The sequence below is a fragment of the Choloepus didactylus genome, chromosome 6, assembly GCF_015220235.1.
Source record: "Choloepus didactylus isolate mChoDid1 chromosome 6, mChoDid1.pri, whole genome shotgun sequence".
Classification (NCBI taxonomy): domain Eukaryota; kingdom Metazoa; phylum Chordata; class Mammalia; order Pilosa; family Megalonychidae; genus Choloepus; species Choloepus didactylus.
In genome coordinates this window covers 144829016-144848213 of record NC_051312.1, presented here as the reverse complement: position 1 = coordinate 144848213, position 19198 = coordinate 144829016, and the positions used below count along the sequence as shown (strand labels likewise).

The following is a 19198-nucleotide window of genomic DNA, read 5'->3' as shown; positions in this document are numbered from 1 at the left end:
CAGAAATGTGGGGATGAAATCAGGAGAAATCAGGTGAGTTGGAGGGTTTAGGGTCAGGTAAGCAAGCCAGAGTCAGTACAATTAAATAGTAAAGATCAGAGCAAGCTGTGGGTCAAGATGCAGAATGCAAGTGCTAAGGGTCAAAAAACAAACAAAAAAAAGGCAAGTGGGAAAAAGTTCAAAGCAATGGTCAGGAAATACATAGATACTGAAGATGTAAGGCAAAACACACAAGAGACTGAAGTGCTTATTAAACAGATGCCTAGTGGTTGGTTGATACTAGAACCAACACAGGTTCACTAAAAATAAGTTTTGCCAAATCGAACTCATTTCCTTGCAATAGAGTTATGAAGTTGATAAATTTGATCATATCACTTACTCTCTTGCTTAAAGACTTCTGATCACCACCTTTTGCCTACAAGACAAAGCCCAAATTCTTTAACATGGCATTCAAGACCCTTGACAAACTGCTTCCTATCTTGCCATTTACTTCCCTGAGCCTGGTACTCCACCCCCTCTGGACTATTTGCTTTTCTTGGACCACTTCAAAGTCATTTAGTGCTCCATAATGTGTTTATCCTGTTTCTTTACTCTAGAATATCTTTCCATCTCCTCCTTCCACTTATCTCAGAAAAACCCAACATATCTTCCAAGGTCCATATCAAATTGTCACTTCTTTTGTGAAGCCCATCTTTCTTGTTTATCCCCATGAAGAATTAGTCACCCTTCTCTCTAGATCCTCAATATACTTTGTGCAAACTGTTAATATATAGTATGATATAATATATATGATATATTATCAGTCATCTGTTTTATCAAATATATTTATGTGTCCCTAGTACAAGTAGAGGTAATGCAGTTAATTACATATACAATGATTTGTAGTTGGTGTATATGTCTGCCACCCCTGTTAGATTGTGAACTCTTTAAGACAAGAATAATACCTTATCATTTCTGTATCTCTAGTACCTAATGCTAACCTAGCAGATAAGAGGTTGGCAGCATACATTTATAGATTTAAATGGGAGGAAATATCAAGCATAATGTTATTTTTATTTAAACAGAGTATTTAATAAATCTTCAAGGCTATCATAATGAATAATGTTGCAAAATGTGGGCCATTAGGCAAAACTGAAGCTTTCTGAACACACACCCAGACTGCAAGTAGGTCTCTAATGCTATCAAGTTTATCCTAGTCAACATTTTTATTAGTAACTTGGATTAAAACATGCAAAGAATGTTTTTAAAACATACAAGGAGACCCATTAATATCATAGGTAAGAGAAGACTTCAAAAATGAACCCAACAGGCTGGAAAGCTGGTGTCAGACTAACAAAGTAAAATTTAAGTAAATGTGAAGTCCTATATATATCAAAAATGAACAGCAGATGTCAAGTTTGGTGGAAGTTTGACTTCGCAGCAATTAATATGCGGAAGAGTTGGGAGCTTCTGTTAATCAAAAGCTTTAAAAGCAAACAGGAATGCATGAAAAGATGCTCAACATCATTAGTCATTAGGAACAGTAAGATACCACTTCATACCTACTAGGATGGCTATAATTTTTTTAAAAAAGGAAAATAGCAAGTGTCAGAGAGGATGTGGAGAAATTAGAACCCTTATACATTGCTGGTGGGAATGTAAAATGGAGCAGTTGCTGTAGAAGACAGTTTTGTGGTTCCTTAATAAGTTAAACATGGAATTATCATATAACCCAGTAATTCCACTCCCAGGAATATACCCCAAAGAACTGAAAACAGGTGTTCAAACAGAAACTTGTACATGAATGTTAACAGCATAATTATTCACAAAAGCCAAAACATGGAAACAACTCAAATGTTCAGCAACGGATGAATGGATGAACAAACTGTGCTAGATACACACAATGGAATATTATTCACCCATAAAAAGGAATTGGAGTAGTGATACATGCTACAATGTGGATAAACCTTGAAAGTATGATGGTAAGTGAAAGAAGCTAGACACAGAAGGACACTGTATGATTCCATTTATATAAAATATCCCAAATAGGCAAATCCATAGAGACAGAAAATAAATTGGTGGTTGCCAGGGGATGGAAGATGAGGGTGTAAGGAATGGCTATTTAGTGGATATACTGGGTTTCTTTTTGGGGTAATGAAAATGTTCTGGAACTAGATAGTCGTGATGGTTGCATAACATTGTCAATGTTCTAAATGCCACTGAATTGTACAATTTAAAATGGTAAAACTGGTGAAATCTTATGTGTAATTTACAACAATAAAATAAAAAAGCAAATGGAGAGATGTGGCTGGTAACAAACTAAGGACATTGGGATCACTGATGGTTATATGGTTCCAGCTCCAAAGAAGCAGTAACAATGTAACTGTATCCCATGTTTTTGAGACTATTTGAAGTACCGTGAGCAATTCCAACACCAGATCCTAAAAGATGTATTGAAGAACTAAAATCTCTTGTGTTAGCTGTAACTAGGATAGTAATGGAATCTGGGAGCAGCGAGACAAACAGAGAAGGAGAGAACCTTGTGTGCTTAACTTGGAAAGCTGAAACTAAGAGTAGGTTTGACAGGTGTCTCCAAATATTTTTACATAAATGGTTTTATATGTGCTGCGACAAATGGAAAAACTAGACACAATGAGTAGGAGTTATATATCAGGAAGTGGCGTATGGCTTGATGTAAGGAAGAACTTTCTAAAGGGTAGAGCCATCTAACAAAGAACAGGGCATCTTTGGGAAGCTGAGAGCTTCTCGTCCCTGAAGATGTTCAAGCAGAGAATGGATAACTAGACAAATATCTCTGAGGGATTTATAGAAGAGATTTTTACACAAAATATAAACCCCTTCCCACTGGCTTATCAGAATCTTCAAGATAATGTCAAAATTCCCTATCATATCACCCTCACGACCCAGGTCCCAGTGATTTGCCTCCTCTCTGCCTTTACCCGCCTCCCTCACCTTCAGCCCCAGCACCCCCTGAACCCCAGGAACTACTTGCCTACATTAACTCTGCCACACTCTCATACAGCTAGATATCCGTACTTGCTGTTCCTTGTGCCTAGAATCCCTTCCCTCCTAAGCTCTATGACTAATTGTCCATCATCTGTAAAGGCTCTATCACTTTGGAAGCCTTCCCTGTCCTCTCTGATTTTCTCCTCTATTCTTGGGAAGGACCCCACACTTGTCTCTGCTGTAGCCTTTATTATGCAGGTCGTTCTTCTTGCCTGTGGTGATGGTTGATTTCATGTGTCAGCTTGTCTACGTTATGGTCTCCGGCTGCTTGGCCGAGCAAGCACTAGCCCAATTGTTACTGTGAGGATAGTTTGTAGATGGATTTAATCATTAGTCGGTTGATTGCATCTACGGGTGATTACAGCATCTTCAGCTGATAGAAATGCTGATACAAGTGTCTCTCACAGAAGAATGTGAATAATTTGAAGCAAAGGATGTTATCTTTCCTCTGTTATCCCCCATTTCTAGGACGTTGTCTGATGCATGTAGCTGTTCAGTCTTTGAAGTGCTTTTATTAAGACCTTTTTTCTTTAGGTTAAACGTGATTACGGGGTTAGGCAGAATCTGAAGTTTACTAAGTGGGCAATCATCTCCAAAAGCAGGATTTGGAGAATCTTGTACAATTCAAGGAACTGTTTTGGTGGTAGATTAAATTATGTACCCCCAGAAAAAAAACAGGTCCTTCATCTTAATCCATTCCTGTGCGTGTGAACTCATTGTAAAGACAACCTTTTGAAGATGTTATTCTTAGCTAAGATGTGGCTAACTGAATCAGGTTAGGCTTTAATCCAGATTACTGGTGTCCTTTAAAAGCAGAATGAAAACCAGGCAGATAAAAATTCATGGGAAGAAACTGGAAGTCAAGGGAACCCAAAGGGGAAAGGAGAAGACACCCCCATGTGCACTGCCGTGTGAAGAAAAGCCCAGAGCCAAGGATGCCCCGTCCCACAATGCCACAGTCTCCCAGGAGAAGACATCACCTTGCTAACTCCCTGATTTTTTACTACTCCTAGCCTCAGAACCTTGAGCCAACAAATTCCCATCGTTTAAACCAACCCATTGTATGGTATTAGTTTCAGCAGCCTGGAAACTAAGACAGATGATGTGCTTTGACGAATTTGGCCTCTTTCTGTGCATTGCTCAAGCCCCCTGGCTATTTGTCACTCCCTTCCTTTCTTCTCCTTGTGCCCATTTATAAGCTCCCTGACCACCCTCCAACTTTCTCAAAATGGAGAACATGTTGGGAAAGCAATCAAAGAAGCAATTTTATTTACTACCATTTATTTATTAGATTAATTTAAATCGCATCTATTGTCCTCCGGGCCTCTGAGTTCATGTGGTCAACTCATATGTTAATATATCCTACTGAGAATAGTTTGATACAGTGCCCCAAACGCTAGCAAAACAGGGGCTCGGGAGCAGAAAGTCCCAGAACTGAAGTCCTCAAGGCTTCTTCTCCTCCTTATAGACGGTTTATTTCACCACTAAAAAAAAAAAAAATGCAGACTGTTTGTGAGACAGCACTCTCCAGCTGGGCCCTACATACGTACTCCTGAGCTTCTGAGAGAATTATATTCCTAATCCCAATTTAGCTCCCAGATCTCCATCCTAAATGCCTGGTCTTTCAATCCCAGAACACAGCACAGATCTGTAAAAAGCCTTTCAATGTCAGCATCTGAGAACTCAAAGAAACGTTGTTCCCATATTTTAAAATCCCTTCATTCTGGATCTGGCCACCTACAGTTCAGCTACCCCTGTTCTGAAATACGTTGATGGAGCAGAGAGAAAGCGGTCATTGGTGTGACTTCACAGAAGCATTTTTCAGCTGCTCCTTGGGCACAATGAACTTTGCATCTTGTAAGGAAGCATGGGGCTCAGCCCCATCATGGGCTGTAACAATGCCTCAAGACATCTGCCGATCCAGAAACCCCATGGTTCTTTTAATACATTCACACTTTCCCATAAAGCCTTGTGAGTTTCCCCCCCCCCCCCCACCAAATGTTCCTGTATGGGCTCCAGCTGAGTTTTGCCATATATATCCTCCTAGCAGCTGCCTGATGTTGTGCCTCTTGGGTTTCAGTCTTGCCCTCCTTCACGAGAGTTGAGGAAATCAGAACTCACAGAATCCTTCTCAGCTCTCCAGAAAGGATGCCTGAATTGGAAACCCAGAGGCTGGGCAGGGCTGACTGTGACAGATTCTCTCTCGCTGTTCACTGTTCCGCTGTTTGATGGCTTTATGGCCTCCTCCTAATCTGTGGGAGAACAAAGGGACATTAATTGGCACTCTCCCAGAGTAAAGAAATTCCGCCTGCCCTACAGATGAAGAGAAACGAAATGAGCCTCTCACTCAGCTGGAGTGGAATCTCCAAAAGCTACTTGATGGCATGGTTCTCTGGGGGTCAGCTCCCATTCGGATCCAGGACTGTGCTGACCCGTATGTGGTACACTCATTCCTAAGGTTTTGTCTGGTTTTGTTTTTTGGTAAGTCAGATCATGTCACTCCTCACTCAGAATCCTCCGATGGCTTCCATCTCACTCAGAAGAAAGCTCAAGCACTCTCAGGGGCCTATGAGGTCCTATATGGTGGACCCACCACTCCTAACCTACCTCTGTGAGCTTATCTCCTCCCTCCCTCCCTGCTGCCCCAGCCACACCGGCTTCCTTTGCTATTCTTGGATTACACCTGGAACCCTCTCCTGTCAAGGCCTTGTATGCTTGTTTGGGCATTGGCTCTTCCCCAGACATCTGCTGGGCTCATTTGGTTCCATCAGGGCTCTGCTAAGAAGTCACCTCATTACAGACAACTTCCTTGACCACGCTTCATAAAATAGAACTCCACCCTACATGACCCATGGTCCCTCTCTATTCCTTTACCGTACTTTTCTTCTCCATGGCACTTATAACCAGCAGACATATATATTTATTTGTTGATTGCTTAGCTCCCCCAACAAGAATGTAAGTTCCATGAGTACAGAGACTTGTTTTGTTCACTCTTTATCTCCACTTTCCAGAGCAGTGCAAAACATACAGTAAGTAACACACAAACGTTTGTTGAATGAATGAACAAATGATGAATGAATGGCCCTACTCACAGGTACCTACACACTTGAAACCCATGCCAATCCACGTATTTGCCCGGAGCAAATAAACCAGTGGTGCCTGGCATAGTCCCCTATTATGCCCCCTTATTGTGCTGCCCTAATACACAGGGCTAAATAATTGAACCTAAAATTCACATAAACCAGCTACTCCTCCATTTGCCAGAATTCCAGCTTTTCAAACAATGAAGAGCCTAAGTGGAATTTGATTCCCCCACAGTCAACCAGCCTTTTCCTATTTTCCAGCTTAAGAAAGACCTAGAACACCTCCCCAGTGTAAAAGATCTTCCCAGCTACCAAATAAGCTGAAGGAACCCAATCCCCTGGCAGCTGAGTACCCTAAACATTTCATTTGGTACTTTACAATGTTAGGGTAGCTCAAGTTCTTCCTCATCTGGGCAAAATGGCCCTTTCCAAGAACAGAAAAAATATCAGCCTCCTCCCCCGACTTTTCTCTGAAAAACATTCTGATGATAACTGGCAAACAACTCAGATATCAAAAGCAGGTTACTGGTCTCATCCCATTTCAGAGTCCCACCAAAAAGAGAACTCTCCCTCTTCTCCAAAACCAGGGGAGGCAGAAGCTTTTCACAAAACACAATACTGCAATAATGCTGAAGAAAACCATCAGGTTTGCTTTCCATTCTATTGTCTTCTGTCAGCTCCAGCATTTCCCCAAATCCAGCCTTAATAATTTATAGTGGAAAGATGTTTAATAATAATAAGCAGCAAGATTGGAGCTGTCAGCTCCACACAATGGAATTCTGTGAATCTTCCTGCTTGGCATTGGCACCAGCTATCCCGGTTTGTTTCAACGGAAACAATCCCATTTGCTATTCTCATAAAATTAGTTCCTCTGCATTTTCTATTAATCAGAATGTTTTTTTGGAAAGACTTATAGTATATCAGGATTTCATCACCTTCCAAGTGCAACTGTTCTGTGAATCTGATGAATTTTGTATCACCTCTAAGAGCAGCAGAGAAGGGAAAACTTGGGTGGTGGAAGTGGGCAGAGCTCTCCCCTCAGATGAGCTGAGGTCTGCCAGTTCTGGAGGACTGGACTGTTCCAGTTTGCTAATGCTGCCATCATGCAAAATACCAGTAATGGACTGGCTTTATAAAGGGGGTTTATTTGGTTACAAAGTTACAGTTTTAAGGCCATAAATTGTCCAAGGTAAGGCATTAACAATAGGGTACCTTCACTGGAAAAAGGCCATTGGCATCTGGGAAACCTCTGTTAGCTGGGAAGGCACATGGCTGGCATCTGCTTGCTCCTGGGTTTTGCTCCCAAATGGTGTTCTCCAAAATGTCAGCATTAGCTTTCAATGGTCCTCTTCATAATGTCTGTCTCAGCTGCAGCAACACTGAGTGCCTTCTGTTTGTCAGCTCTTTTATACGGCTCCAGTGATTTAATCAAGAGCCACTTTGAATGGGTGGAGAAACACCTCCATGGAAATTATCCAATCAAAGTTCTTGCCCACAGTTGACTGAATCGCATCTCCATGGAAACACTCAAAGGATTCCAACCCAATCAACACCAATACGTCTGCTGCCACAAGACTGCATCAAAGAACATGGCATTTTGGGAAACATACTACATCTAAACTGGCACATGGACCATCTTATCCACTGCACATCTGAGCTGCTTTCTCCCCCAAACACATCTATTAAATCAATAATTCCTAACCTTCTTGAGGTTATCGACCATTTTAAGAACCTCATGAAAACTGTGGGCCCTCTCCCAGAAAAAGCCCTTATGTGTACCTACTCACTAACCTTTACAAAATCAGTGGGTTCGTGGGTGCTCGCTCTCCCCGTGTGCCAATTTGAATGTATTATGTCCCCCAAAATGCCATTATCTTTGATGCAATCTTGTGTGGGCAGATGTGTTAGTGTTGATTAGATGCATTTCTTTAATTGAGTGTTTCCATGGAGATGCAACCCACCCAACTGTAGGTGATAACTCTGATTAGATAATTTCCATGGAGGTGTGGCCCTGCCCATTCAGCACAGGCCTTGATTAATTTACTAGAGCACTATCTAAACTCAGACAGAAGGAGTGAGCTTGCTACAGCCAAGAGGGACACTTTGAAGAACGCACAGGAGCTGAGAGAGGAGCTGCAGTTTACAGAGACACTTTGGAGATGGCCTTTGAAAGCAGACTTTTGATCTGGAGAAGCGAAGAGATGACAAATGCCCCGAGAGCAACTGAGAGTGACATTTTGGAGAGAAGCTGAAGCTGAGGGAGGAATGTCCTGGGAGAAAGCCATTTTGAAACCAAAACTCCAGAGCAGATACCAGCCACATGCCTTCCCAGCTAACAGAGGTTTCCGGACACTATTGGCCATCCTCCAGTGAAGGTACCCAATTGTTGACGCCTTATCTTAGACACTTTATGGCCTTAAGACTGTAACTTTGTAACCAAGTAAACCCCCTTTATAAAAGCCAATCCATTTCTGGTGTTCTGCAAGCAGGCAGCATTAGCAAACCAGAACATCCTGCAACACTTGTGTGGCCCATTCATGGACGTCAATCAACCTCACCATCCCTACGAACCATTCTCGGCTGGAGTGGAAACTCAACCACTTTTAAATTCCTTTGTTGAAAGAGGAAGAAAGCAGTGAGAGATGTTTAAAAAGAGCAAGGAAAAGAACATAAATGTGAGAAAGTTTTTCCCGTTGGCCAGACACCTTTTAAGAAGCTAGAAAATGGAAAACCGAAGGCAAGTCAAATTCCACAGCTGAAATGAATAATGAAATAAACAATGAAAAGCCAAGTATCCATAAATTGGTATGCGCAGCACTGTATTGGTGTGGGTGTGACATGAGATCAAAATTAGGAAAAGCCTTGATAGATTCTCCTTCTCTCCAGACTATGTAACACCTATTCCATACCAAGTGAGATAAACTCTGCGTGAGAAGAGATGGGCAGATGACAGGAATCTTGGACCCAGTGGAGTCTGGGTTCTAGGACAGCTCTGGTCTCTGATTAGCTATATGATTTTAGGCAAGAAGCAACTTTTCATCTCCATTAATGTGAGATATTTTTCTCACTACTTGTTATCTCTAAGGCCTGTTTCAGTTCCAGCATTCCATGGGATGTGATCATTACACACATCTGAGGTAGAAAAGACCAAAACTTTTTCTTAAAGGGCCTCATAGTAAATATTTTAGGCTTCTGGACAAAATGGCCTCCATCACTACTGCTCAGCTCTGCTGTTGTAAAGCAAAAGCAGCCATTGGCAACACATGAGCAAATAAGCATGGCTGTATTCCAATAAATCTTTACTTATAGACACTGAAATTTCAATTTTGTATTCTTTTCACATCACAAAGTTATCTCCAATTATTTTTTTTTCCAACCATTAAAAAATGTAAAAATCATCCTTAGCTGTCAGGTCATACAAAAAATAGATGGCAGGCCAGATGAGACCCACAGGCCACAGTTTTCTGAACTTTGTCTACAACATCAGCTAATCTGAAAAATTGTGGTACTAATTCTGGGTTTAACTACTTGGCTTCAATGATTTACAATAGCACTGGGGGAAATTTTTTGTTTGCTTGGTTTCCTGATTAGCAGAATAGAGCATTGGTAGCTTCTGAGCCTCAGCTAATAACCAATTATCACATTACCTAAGTTTTTGGTATATTTTCAGACCTGCAGTAATGCTAAAATAATCACACATGAGAAGATGTTTGCAAAAATATTCATGGCTCTCTGGCAGGAAAAGTTTGGATAACTATAAAATATTATGATTACATGAGCAAAGAAACCTTTGTCTTCTCTTGAAATCATTCCTTGCACTCCAAAACCTTAGTGCCCTCGTTTTGCTCCCCTACTACTATCAAGAAGTGGCTTAGTTGGTCTGAGCTGCTGTCCCTAATACCACACACTGATTTTAGTTTAACAACAGGAATTTATTGGTTCATGGTTTTGAAGCTAAAAGAAGTTCAAAATCAAGATATCAATAAGGTATGTTTTCTCCCCAAAGACTGTAGCCTTCCAGTGCTGGCTGCTGGTGATCCTTGGGGTTCCTTGGCTTGTTTTTCTGACTCCCATCACATGGTGATGTCCTCTCCTTTCCTGCTTCTGTGGCTTCTAGTTTCTCTTTGTAAGGCCTCCAGTTTTAGGGATTAAGGTCCTGTTCTAGTTTGCTAATGCTGCCAGAAATGGATTGACTTTTATAAAAGGAGGTTTATTTGGTTACACAATTACAGTCTTAAGGCCATGAAGTGTCCAAGGTAATGCATCAACAATTGGGTACCTTCACTGGAAGATGGCCAATGGCATCTGGAAAACCTCTGTTAGCTGGGAAGGGACGTGGCTGGTGTCTGCTCCGGAGTTCTGGTTTCAAAATGGCTTTCTCCCAGGACATTCCTCTCTAGGCTTCAGCTTCTCTCCACAATGTCACTCTCAGCTGCTCTTGAGGCATTTGTCATCTCTTAGCTTCTCTGGAGTAAAGTCTGCTTTCAAAGGCTGTCTCCAAAATGTTTCTGTAAACTGCAGTTCCTCTCTCAGCTCCTGAGCATTCTTCAAAGTGTCCCTCTTGGCTGTAGCAAGCTGCCTCCTTCTGTCTGAGCTTGTATAGTGTTCTAGTAAACTAATCAAGGCCCACGCTGAATGGGCAGGGCCACACCTCCATGGAAACTATCCAATCAGAGTCATCACCCACAGTTGGGTGGGGCACATCTCCTTGGAAACAAAGAATTATAATCTATTCAACACTGATAGGTCTGCCCACACAAGATTACATCAAAGATAATGGCATTTTGGGGGACATAATATATTCAAACCAGCACAGGCCCATACTGATTTGGTTCACACAACTTAACTAAAAATAGCATTTTAGTAATAAGGAATTACAGGGATACAGATTACAATTCATGATGTGTTTGTTGGGGTACATAATTCAACCTACCACAGGGAGCCTACATACTGATGTCCCTTGAGAAGGAGGAAATGAGACCTTTATTTTTGTTGTTGCTGCTTTGATTTTTGGTTTGTTTGTTCAGGAGAGAAGAAAATTACAATTTAAGTTAATGACACCTAGGTGGCACCTGTGTGCTTTCAAGCACGCTGAGTGGTAAGTATACATTAGAGGGGGGAGAAGTGTGGAGAGGCACTGCATAACACTTGGCCCACAGAAGACAATTTTTAAGAAGAGAGATTGGATATTCAAGTAATTGGTCTTCTCCTGAGTGGGAGACACAAACTTTGATTCAGAGATGGCAAACTATTGAGCTCTATGGTGACGGCATGTCTCTAGATGTCATTGAGATGATGTGATATCACTATTTAATCAGAACACTAATACCCATCCCAGTTAAGGGGTGACATAGAGGTGGGGTTGGGAGGGCAGAGGGTCCCTTCAAGTCCCATGACTTGTCTCCACTCTGGCTTAGAGCAGTATCCCCAAAATTCCCCAGATACTCAGCACTCATTCTTGACTCAGCCCCTTTGCTCAAACTCTTTTCTCTCCCTGGATTCCCTTCTATCTCTGTTCCACTATTCCCATTCCTGCTCATCTGCAGGGCCCCTCGTTTGTTCTAGCCATACCATGAACACATTCATTGATGCCTGATGCACACAGAGGTCAAGGTCGTGATGCCAGGATTTCAAGAAAAGAAAGTGTTTACCGAGAGCAGCTTGGCAAGGAGACAGGAGGTAAGCCTCAGATCTGTCTCCTAGGGCAGAAGAATCAGGGGGTTTTATACCCTTTGGGGAAGGTGGCCTTAAGGGAGAGGTTAAGGATAGGGTGAGATGACGTGGGTTAAGGGGCAGCTAACTGGGGGCATGTGCCATTCCAAATCATGCTACTTCATGTGTCACATGTTTAAAAACATGGCTTAGCATGATCAGTGGGAGAGGTTTTTACTATTATAAATAGACAAATGTGACCTTAGGTCAGGTCTTCTCCTGAATGTGCATACCCTGGTGGCTAGAGCTGGCTAGAACCAGCTTTAGTAGGTGCTACGAAGGGAGAGGAAACAGTAACTTTTCTTGCAGTGAAGCAAGCTTCTTTTGAATAAACCTGAGGAGATAGGAACTCAAACAAAGAGAATGGAAACTGTCACAAACCAGTAAAGGAGGGGCTACTTTAGAGCAAAAGTGGGTTAGTAGGAGGCAGTTCCATTAGCTCCAGCCCAAACAAAATTTCCTCCAGGAATAGGAGAAGCAGAGCTAACTTCTCCTCCCTGGAATAACTAGAGAAAAGGTAGAAAATGACTGGGGCAGCAGTTCCAGAGTACGAGCAGCCAGAGAGGGACTTCTACATTATGTAGGGAGGACCTGGATGAAAAAGCAGAGAAATAGTGACTGAAAGGACAGGGTGAGTTCATTTAATCATGACCGCCTCTTGGGCTGGCTGATACATGCTGGCCCAGAGTGGGTGAGGGAGGAGGTGAGCACTCCTGCATTCTCCTCTCTGCAACCAGTTGGCTAGTTATCTCTCAGACCTGAATCTGGGGGCTCCTGTATGGGAATTCAGGAATCAACAGACTTATTTTAGCCGAGAACTTACTGTGGTGTGCAGGCCTATCCCCCCAACCCTGAGGCTGGCTGCAGCAGGCACCTGGTTTGGAGGAATACTGGGGGGCCCTCCTCTCAGGAGAGGGGATGCAGAGCGGAGCAGAGCTGACCTGAGTTAGAAAGCGAAAGAGTCAGTCTATGTTCTGCCCTCAGTATCCTTTCTCCATGGAAGCCCATGGTGCTCACAGCATGCACAGGCAGAGAGGCAGGGACAAAAGAGAGAACCACATGGAAGCAACAAGAGCTTCCCCCCACCCACTCCAGTGGCCTGCAGGTGCATGGTGGGTAAGGATACTTCTGAGATGGCTGAGGGCTGGGGAAGGTGAATCTCTCAAACCTGCACAGCCCAAGGTTTTTCCACTCAGAAGCCTGGGACTCACCAGACCAATCATGTATTCAAGGGGATTCCCAACTGATATGCACAATGCCCACCCCCAACCCCAGGGCTGGCAGTCTCCAGCTCACACAGACACCTGCTGCATTGTCTGGGGTGCCAACTGGTTTGGAACCTGCCCAGCTGGCTGCCACTGTCAGGAGAAGAAAGCTTGAGGGGAAGAGGTGGCCCAAGAGCACCATCTGCTAGGAAGACACAGAAAGCACAGCCTGGCAAGTTGCTGTTTTGCCAAACCTCCTACAGAAGTCGAAATAGACTTGCATTCCCCACCATGACCTTGCACTGACTGGGAATTACTGATAAACCAAGTGCCAAAGGAAACCTCCAACGCAAATCCAAGCAACTATAAAATCTTAGGTGAGTGAGGGGAATCAACTTTCAAAAGAATCTTATCAAGATAATCAAATGTGAAGAAATTAGCAGAAAATAACAAGCACATGAAGATGCAAGAAGATATGGCCAAGCCAAATGACCAAATTAAAAAGCCAGAGAAGACACAGAACTTGGAACAACTAATCAAAGAAGTACATATAAATCTCCAAAATAATTTCAATGGGTTGGTCAAGACATAGAGGATATCAAGAAGACACTAGAAGAACATAAAGAAGAATTTGAAAGAGTAAATAGATTAGCAGATCTTAAGGAAATGAAAGATACTGTACATGAAATTAAAAATAAACTAGAGAGACACAAAACAGCAAATTGAAGAAACAGAAGAAAGAATACGTGAACTAGAGTACAAGACAATTGAATGAAAATGCACAAAAGAACAAACGGTGAAAAAGATAGAAAATTTTGAATTCAGTCTCAGGAAAATGATGGACAACATTAAGTCCACAAACATAAGTGGTGTCCCAAAAGGAGAAGAGAATAGTAAAGGGCTAGGAAGAGTATTTGAAGAGATAATTGGGAGAAACTTCTGAACCCTTAAAAAAGACATAATATGCAAATCAAATCAACCCAATGAACTCCAAATAGAATAAATCCAAATACACCCACTCCAAAACAAATAATAATCAGATTGTCAAATGCTGAAAAGGAGAAAATCCTGAGAGCAGCAAGAGGAAAGCGATTCACCACATACAAGGGAAACCACATAAGACTAAATATCGACAACCATTGAGGCAAGAAGGCAGTGGTATGACATATTTAAGCTTCTGAAGGAGAAAAATTATCAGCCAGGAATTCTTTATCCAGCAAAGCTATCCTTCAAAAGGGAAGAAGAATTCAAAATCTTCACAGAAAAACAATGCTGAGAAAATATGTTAACAAGAGATCTGCCCTGCAAGAAATAATAAAGAGTGTTATCTCAGCTGAAAAAAAAAAGAGAGAGAGAGAGAGAGAGATCTGGAGAAGGGCAAAGAATTGAAAAGTAATAGTAAGGGTAATTTAAAGGATAAAAATAGAGAGGGGGAAAAACAGATCTGTTCACATACCATATGAAAAGATAATATGAGTGGTTCAAGGACTGCCTTTATGGTAATAACTTTGAATGTGGACAGATTAAACTCACCAATTAAAGAATACAAATTGTCAGAATGGATTAAAAAGTATGATCTATTTATATGCTCTTACAAGAGACTCAACTTAGACCAAGGACACAAATGAATTGAAAGTAAAAGGATGGAAAAATGTATTCCATGCAAGCTGTAACCAAAAGAAAGCAGGGGTAGTTATACTAATATCAGACAAAATAGACTTTAAATGCAAAGATGTCAAAAGAGACAAGGAAGGACACTATGTATTAATAAAAGGGTCAATTCACCAAGAAGAAATAACAATCATAAATATTTATGCACCCAATCAAGGAGCTCCAAAGTACATGAGGCAAATATTGCCAAAACTGAAGGGAACAATAGAAGTTTTTACAATAATAGTGGGAGACTTCAATACACCACTCTCTTCAATAGGTAGAAGAAGCAGATAGAAGATAAATAAGGAAATATAGAACCTAAATAATATGATAAATGAATTAAACCTAACAGACATATATAGAATGTTGCATCCCAAAACATCAGGATATTCATTCTTCTCTAGTGCCCCTGGAACATTCTCCAGGATAGATCATATGCTGGGGCACAAAATAGTCTCAGTAAACTTAAAAAGAGTGAAATTATTCAAAGCAATTCTCTGACCATAACGTAATGAAGCTGGGAATCAATAACCACATTGGAACTTTAAAAATACACTATATTTCTTAATTCATTTTTTTAAAATTCATTTTTATTGAGATATATTCACATACCATGCAGTCATACAAAGCATACATTCAATTGTTCACAGTACCATTATATAATTCTGCATTCATCACTAAAATTAATTTTTGTACATTTTCATTACCACACACACAAAAATAATAATAATAAAAATTAAAGTGAAAAAGAACAACTAAAGTAAAAAAGAACACTGGGTGCCTTCCCCCCTCCCCATTTTTCTTTAATTCAATTTTATTGAGATATATTCACATACCAATCACTGAAGCTATACAATCAATTGTTCACAGTACCATTATATACTTGTGCATTCATCCCCAAAATTAATTTTTTAACATTTTCATTACTGCAAAAAAACATAAGAATAAAAATTAAAGTAAAAAAGAACACCCAAAACATCTATCCCCTCATCCCTCCCTATTATTGTTCTAGCTTGCTAATGCTGCCAGAATGCAAAACACCAGAAATGGATTGGCTTTTATAAAAGCAGATTTATTTGGTTACACAGTTACAGTCTTAAGGCCATAAAGTGTCCAAGATAATGCATCAACAATTGGGTACCTTCACTGGAGAATGGCCAATAGTGTCCAGAAACCTCTGTTAGCTGGGAAGGCATGTGGCTGGTATCTGCTCTGGAGTTCTGGTTTCAAAATGGCTTTCTCCCAGGACATTCCTCCCTCGGCTTCAGCTTCTCTCCAAAATGTCACTCTCAGTTGCTCTCGGGGCATTTGTCATATCTTAGCTTCTCCAGAGCAAACGTCTGCTTTCAAAGGCCATCTCCAAAATGTCTCTGTAAACTGCAGTTCCTCTCTCAGTTCCTGTGTATTCTTCAAAGTGTCCCTCTTGGCTGTAGCAAGCTCGCTCCTTCTGTCTGAGCTTATATAGTGCTCCAGTAAACTAATCAAGGCCCATGCTGAATGGGCAGGGCCACACCTCCATGGAAATTATCCAGTGAAAGATCTCACCCACAGTTGAGTTATCACATCTCCATGGAAATATCCAATCAAAAGTCTCCAACCCAATCGACACCAATTTGTTTCCTGCCCACACAAGACTGCATCAAAGATAACAGCAATTTGGGGGACATAATACATTCAAACCGGCACAATTATTAATTTAGTTTTTGTCCCCATTTTCCTAATTATCTGTCCGTATACTAGATAAAGGGAGTGGGAGCCACAAGGCCTTCACAATCACACAGTCACACAGTGTAAGCTCTATAGTTACACAATCATCTTTAAGAATCAAGGCTACTAGATTGCAGTTCAACAGTTTCAGGTATTTCCTTCCAGCAATTCCAATACACTAAAAACTAAAAAGGGATATCTATATAATGCATGAAAATAACCTCCAGAATGTCCTCTCAACACCATTTGAACATTCTGGAAATAATAAACTTTCCCACTTGGGGAATTAATGATATTCTCACAAGCACTGGGGATTAACAATTTAGTAGGCCAAGCCCTTGATCTTGGGGTTTGCCCTTATGAAGCTTATTACTGCAAAGGAGAAGCTAAACCTACTTATAATTGTGCCTAAGAGTCACCCCCAGGGAACCTCTTTTGTTGCTCAGATGTGGCCTCTCTCTCCAAGCCAACCCTGCAGAGTTCAGTCAATCCTCTTGAACATTCTGTACTGCTTCAACATCAAATGCTTGATCTCTACTCTCTTTCTATGTCCTGATATCTTCGTTTCTACATTCTTCTCAAAACATCTCTCTCCTGTCTTTTCCTATCAGCATTTAGCTCTCCCTTTAGTATTTCTTGTGGAGAAGATTTCCTGTTCATGAACTCTCTCAGTGTCTATTTATTGGTAAATATTTTAAACTCTCCCTCATTTTGAAGTTTTCCCAGATATAGGATTCTTGGTTAGCAGTTTTTCTCTTTTGGTATCTTAAATATATTATGCCACGGCCTTCTCACCTCCATGGTTTCTGCTGAGAATCCACATTTAGTCTTATCAAGCTTCCCTTGTATGTGATGGATTGCTTTTCTCTTGTTGCTTTCAGAATTCTCTCTTTGTCTCTGAGATTTTAAAAATCTGGTTAGTAAGTATCTTGGAGTAGGTCTATTTAGATCAATTCTGCTTGGGGTACACTGCACTTTCTGGACCTGTAATTTTACATTTTCATAAGAGTTGGGAAATTTTCATTGATTATTTCATCTTTTATTCTTTCTGCCCCTTTTCCTTTTTCTTCTCCTTTTGGGATACCTATAACATGTATATTCATGTGCTTCATGTTGTCATTCATTTCCCTGAGACCCTGCTCATATTTTTCCATTCTTTTCCCTATCTGTTCTTTTGTGTGTAGGATTTCAGATGTGTTGTCCTCTAGTTCAGTGATCCTTTCTTCTGCTTCTCCATTGTGTTTTGCATCTCTTCTATTGTGCTTTTCATTCCAATGAGTTCTGCCATTTGTTTTCTCAAGCTTACAAATTATTTCTTATGATCACTCAGTGTCTTCTTTATATCCTTCATCTCTTTTGTCACATTTTCTTTAAACTCAGTGATTTGATTTAGAAGATTTGTTTGAACATCTTTAAGTGTTTGAACTCCTGAATCTCAGCTGAGGTGTTAGTTTGTTCCTTTGACTGGGTCAAATCTTTGTGTTGCCTGGTGTGGCTCATGATTTTTTGCTGTCTAGGCATCTGATTTTCTTGATTGGTCTGGAGGTAGTTTTCTCTCTTATGCCTCGGGATTTCTTAATTGTTGTCTTTGATCTCTATCTTTTCTTTGTTTCTCTCACTGGCCAGTTGTCAGATTGGCTCTGTCCCCCAGTTTTCCCCCCAAAATCAGGTGCCACCATGGTTGGCCACAGGGATGGGAGGTAGGCACTGGGCACCCCAGCAAGTTCACTGTGTGTGGTAATACAAATCTGCTGGATTCCAGTGGTGCTCTGTTTTCTGCCAGCCAGCAAGATCTGGTTCACTTTAGAGCCCTGCTTTAACAGTTGAGCCTCCCACATTTCTTAGCCCAAACAGGGCTGGGTGTCTGCACCGGGCATATAGACCAACTCCTGTGGCTCTAAGAAAGCTTCTAGAGTTATCTTCTTAAGTGTTTTAATTGCCTTGCCTTTTATGGACTGTCCAGCACATGGTGCTGTTCAGTAACTTAATCATCCTCAGAGGCTGCTTTGCCTCCAAGCACAGGCTGCATCTACATAGGTGAGCCGAAATTGCAGGATTCCTATGCCCTTGTTTTGCCACCCATAATCTGGCTTGATGTGTGGCTTCACCTATGGCAAAGTACTCCCTCATCCGACCCAGTACTCCAGCCATCCCCAAGGTAAGAAACAGTCACAAACTCCTGCTTCCCTCAAGGTTGGGGAAGGGCTTTCAGACTCAGGGCTGGAAACACAGTCTCTGTCGATGTTTTCTCACTCTCTTTGTCCCTCACTAACCTGAGCCTTGAAATGACCTCATTGTCTCTCAGGTCTTCAAACAGTGGGGGTATGTCTCACTGCTGTGAGAGATTTTATAGTCTGTGTTTGTAGTGGGAGGGGTCCTGTCTGCTGATTCTGTGCCTTTCCCACAATGAGACTGACTGGAGGTGGGGAGGAATGGCTGGTCTTGGACAGAAGATTCCTACCTGATATTTCTTCTCTTTCTTCAATTTGGCATTTGAAGGGTCCCTCTCCAGGCTATATCCTCCTCCAGAGTTTCAAAAAATTCAGAACTGTCCTTTTTTTCATTGAATCTCTAGAGAGTTTTCAGTAGCTGTTTACATCACCATGTTGGTGATATCACCCCAACAACACATTTGTAAACAATCGGTGGGTGTGCTGGTTTGGATATATTATGTCCCCCAAAAGGAGCAGTGCTCTTTTAACCCAATCTTGTTGGGTGGAAACTTTTTATTGTTTCCATGGAGGTGTTACCCCACCCATTCAGTGTGGGCCTTAATTAAATCACTGGAGTCCTATAAGAGCTCACAGATAGAAGGAGCTCAGTGCTGCAGCT

At 41.4% G+C, this 19198-nt stretch overlaps 1 long non-coding RNA gene across 2 annotated transcripts in view; it reads right to left on the bottom strand.

Annotated features, from left to right (window-relative positions):
• Positions 1-4313: 4313 nt before the first annotated feature.
• LOC119538743 overlaps positions 4314-19198 on the bottom strand; it is a 30688-nt gene continuing 15803 nt past the window's right edge. For both annotated transcript variants that reach the window (XR_005217641.1, XR_005217642.1), the window contains exons 2-3: positions 5128-5258; positions 4314-4490 (exon numbers count right to left, since the gene is read on the bottom strand). This is a non-coding gene — a long non-coding RNA (uncharacterized LOC119538743). The remainder of the gene's footprint in view (positions 4491-5127; positions 5259-19198) is intronic.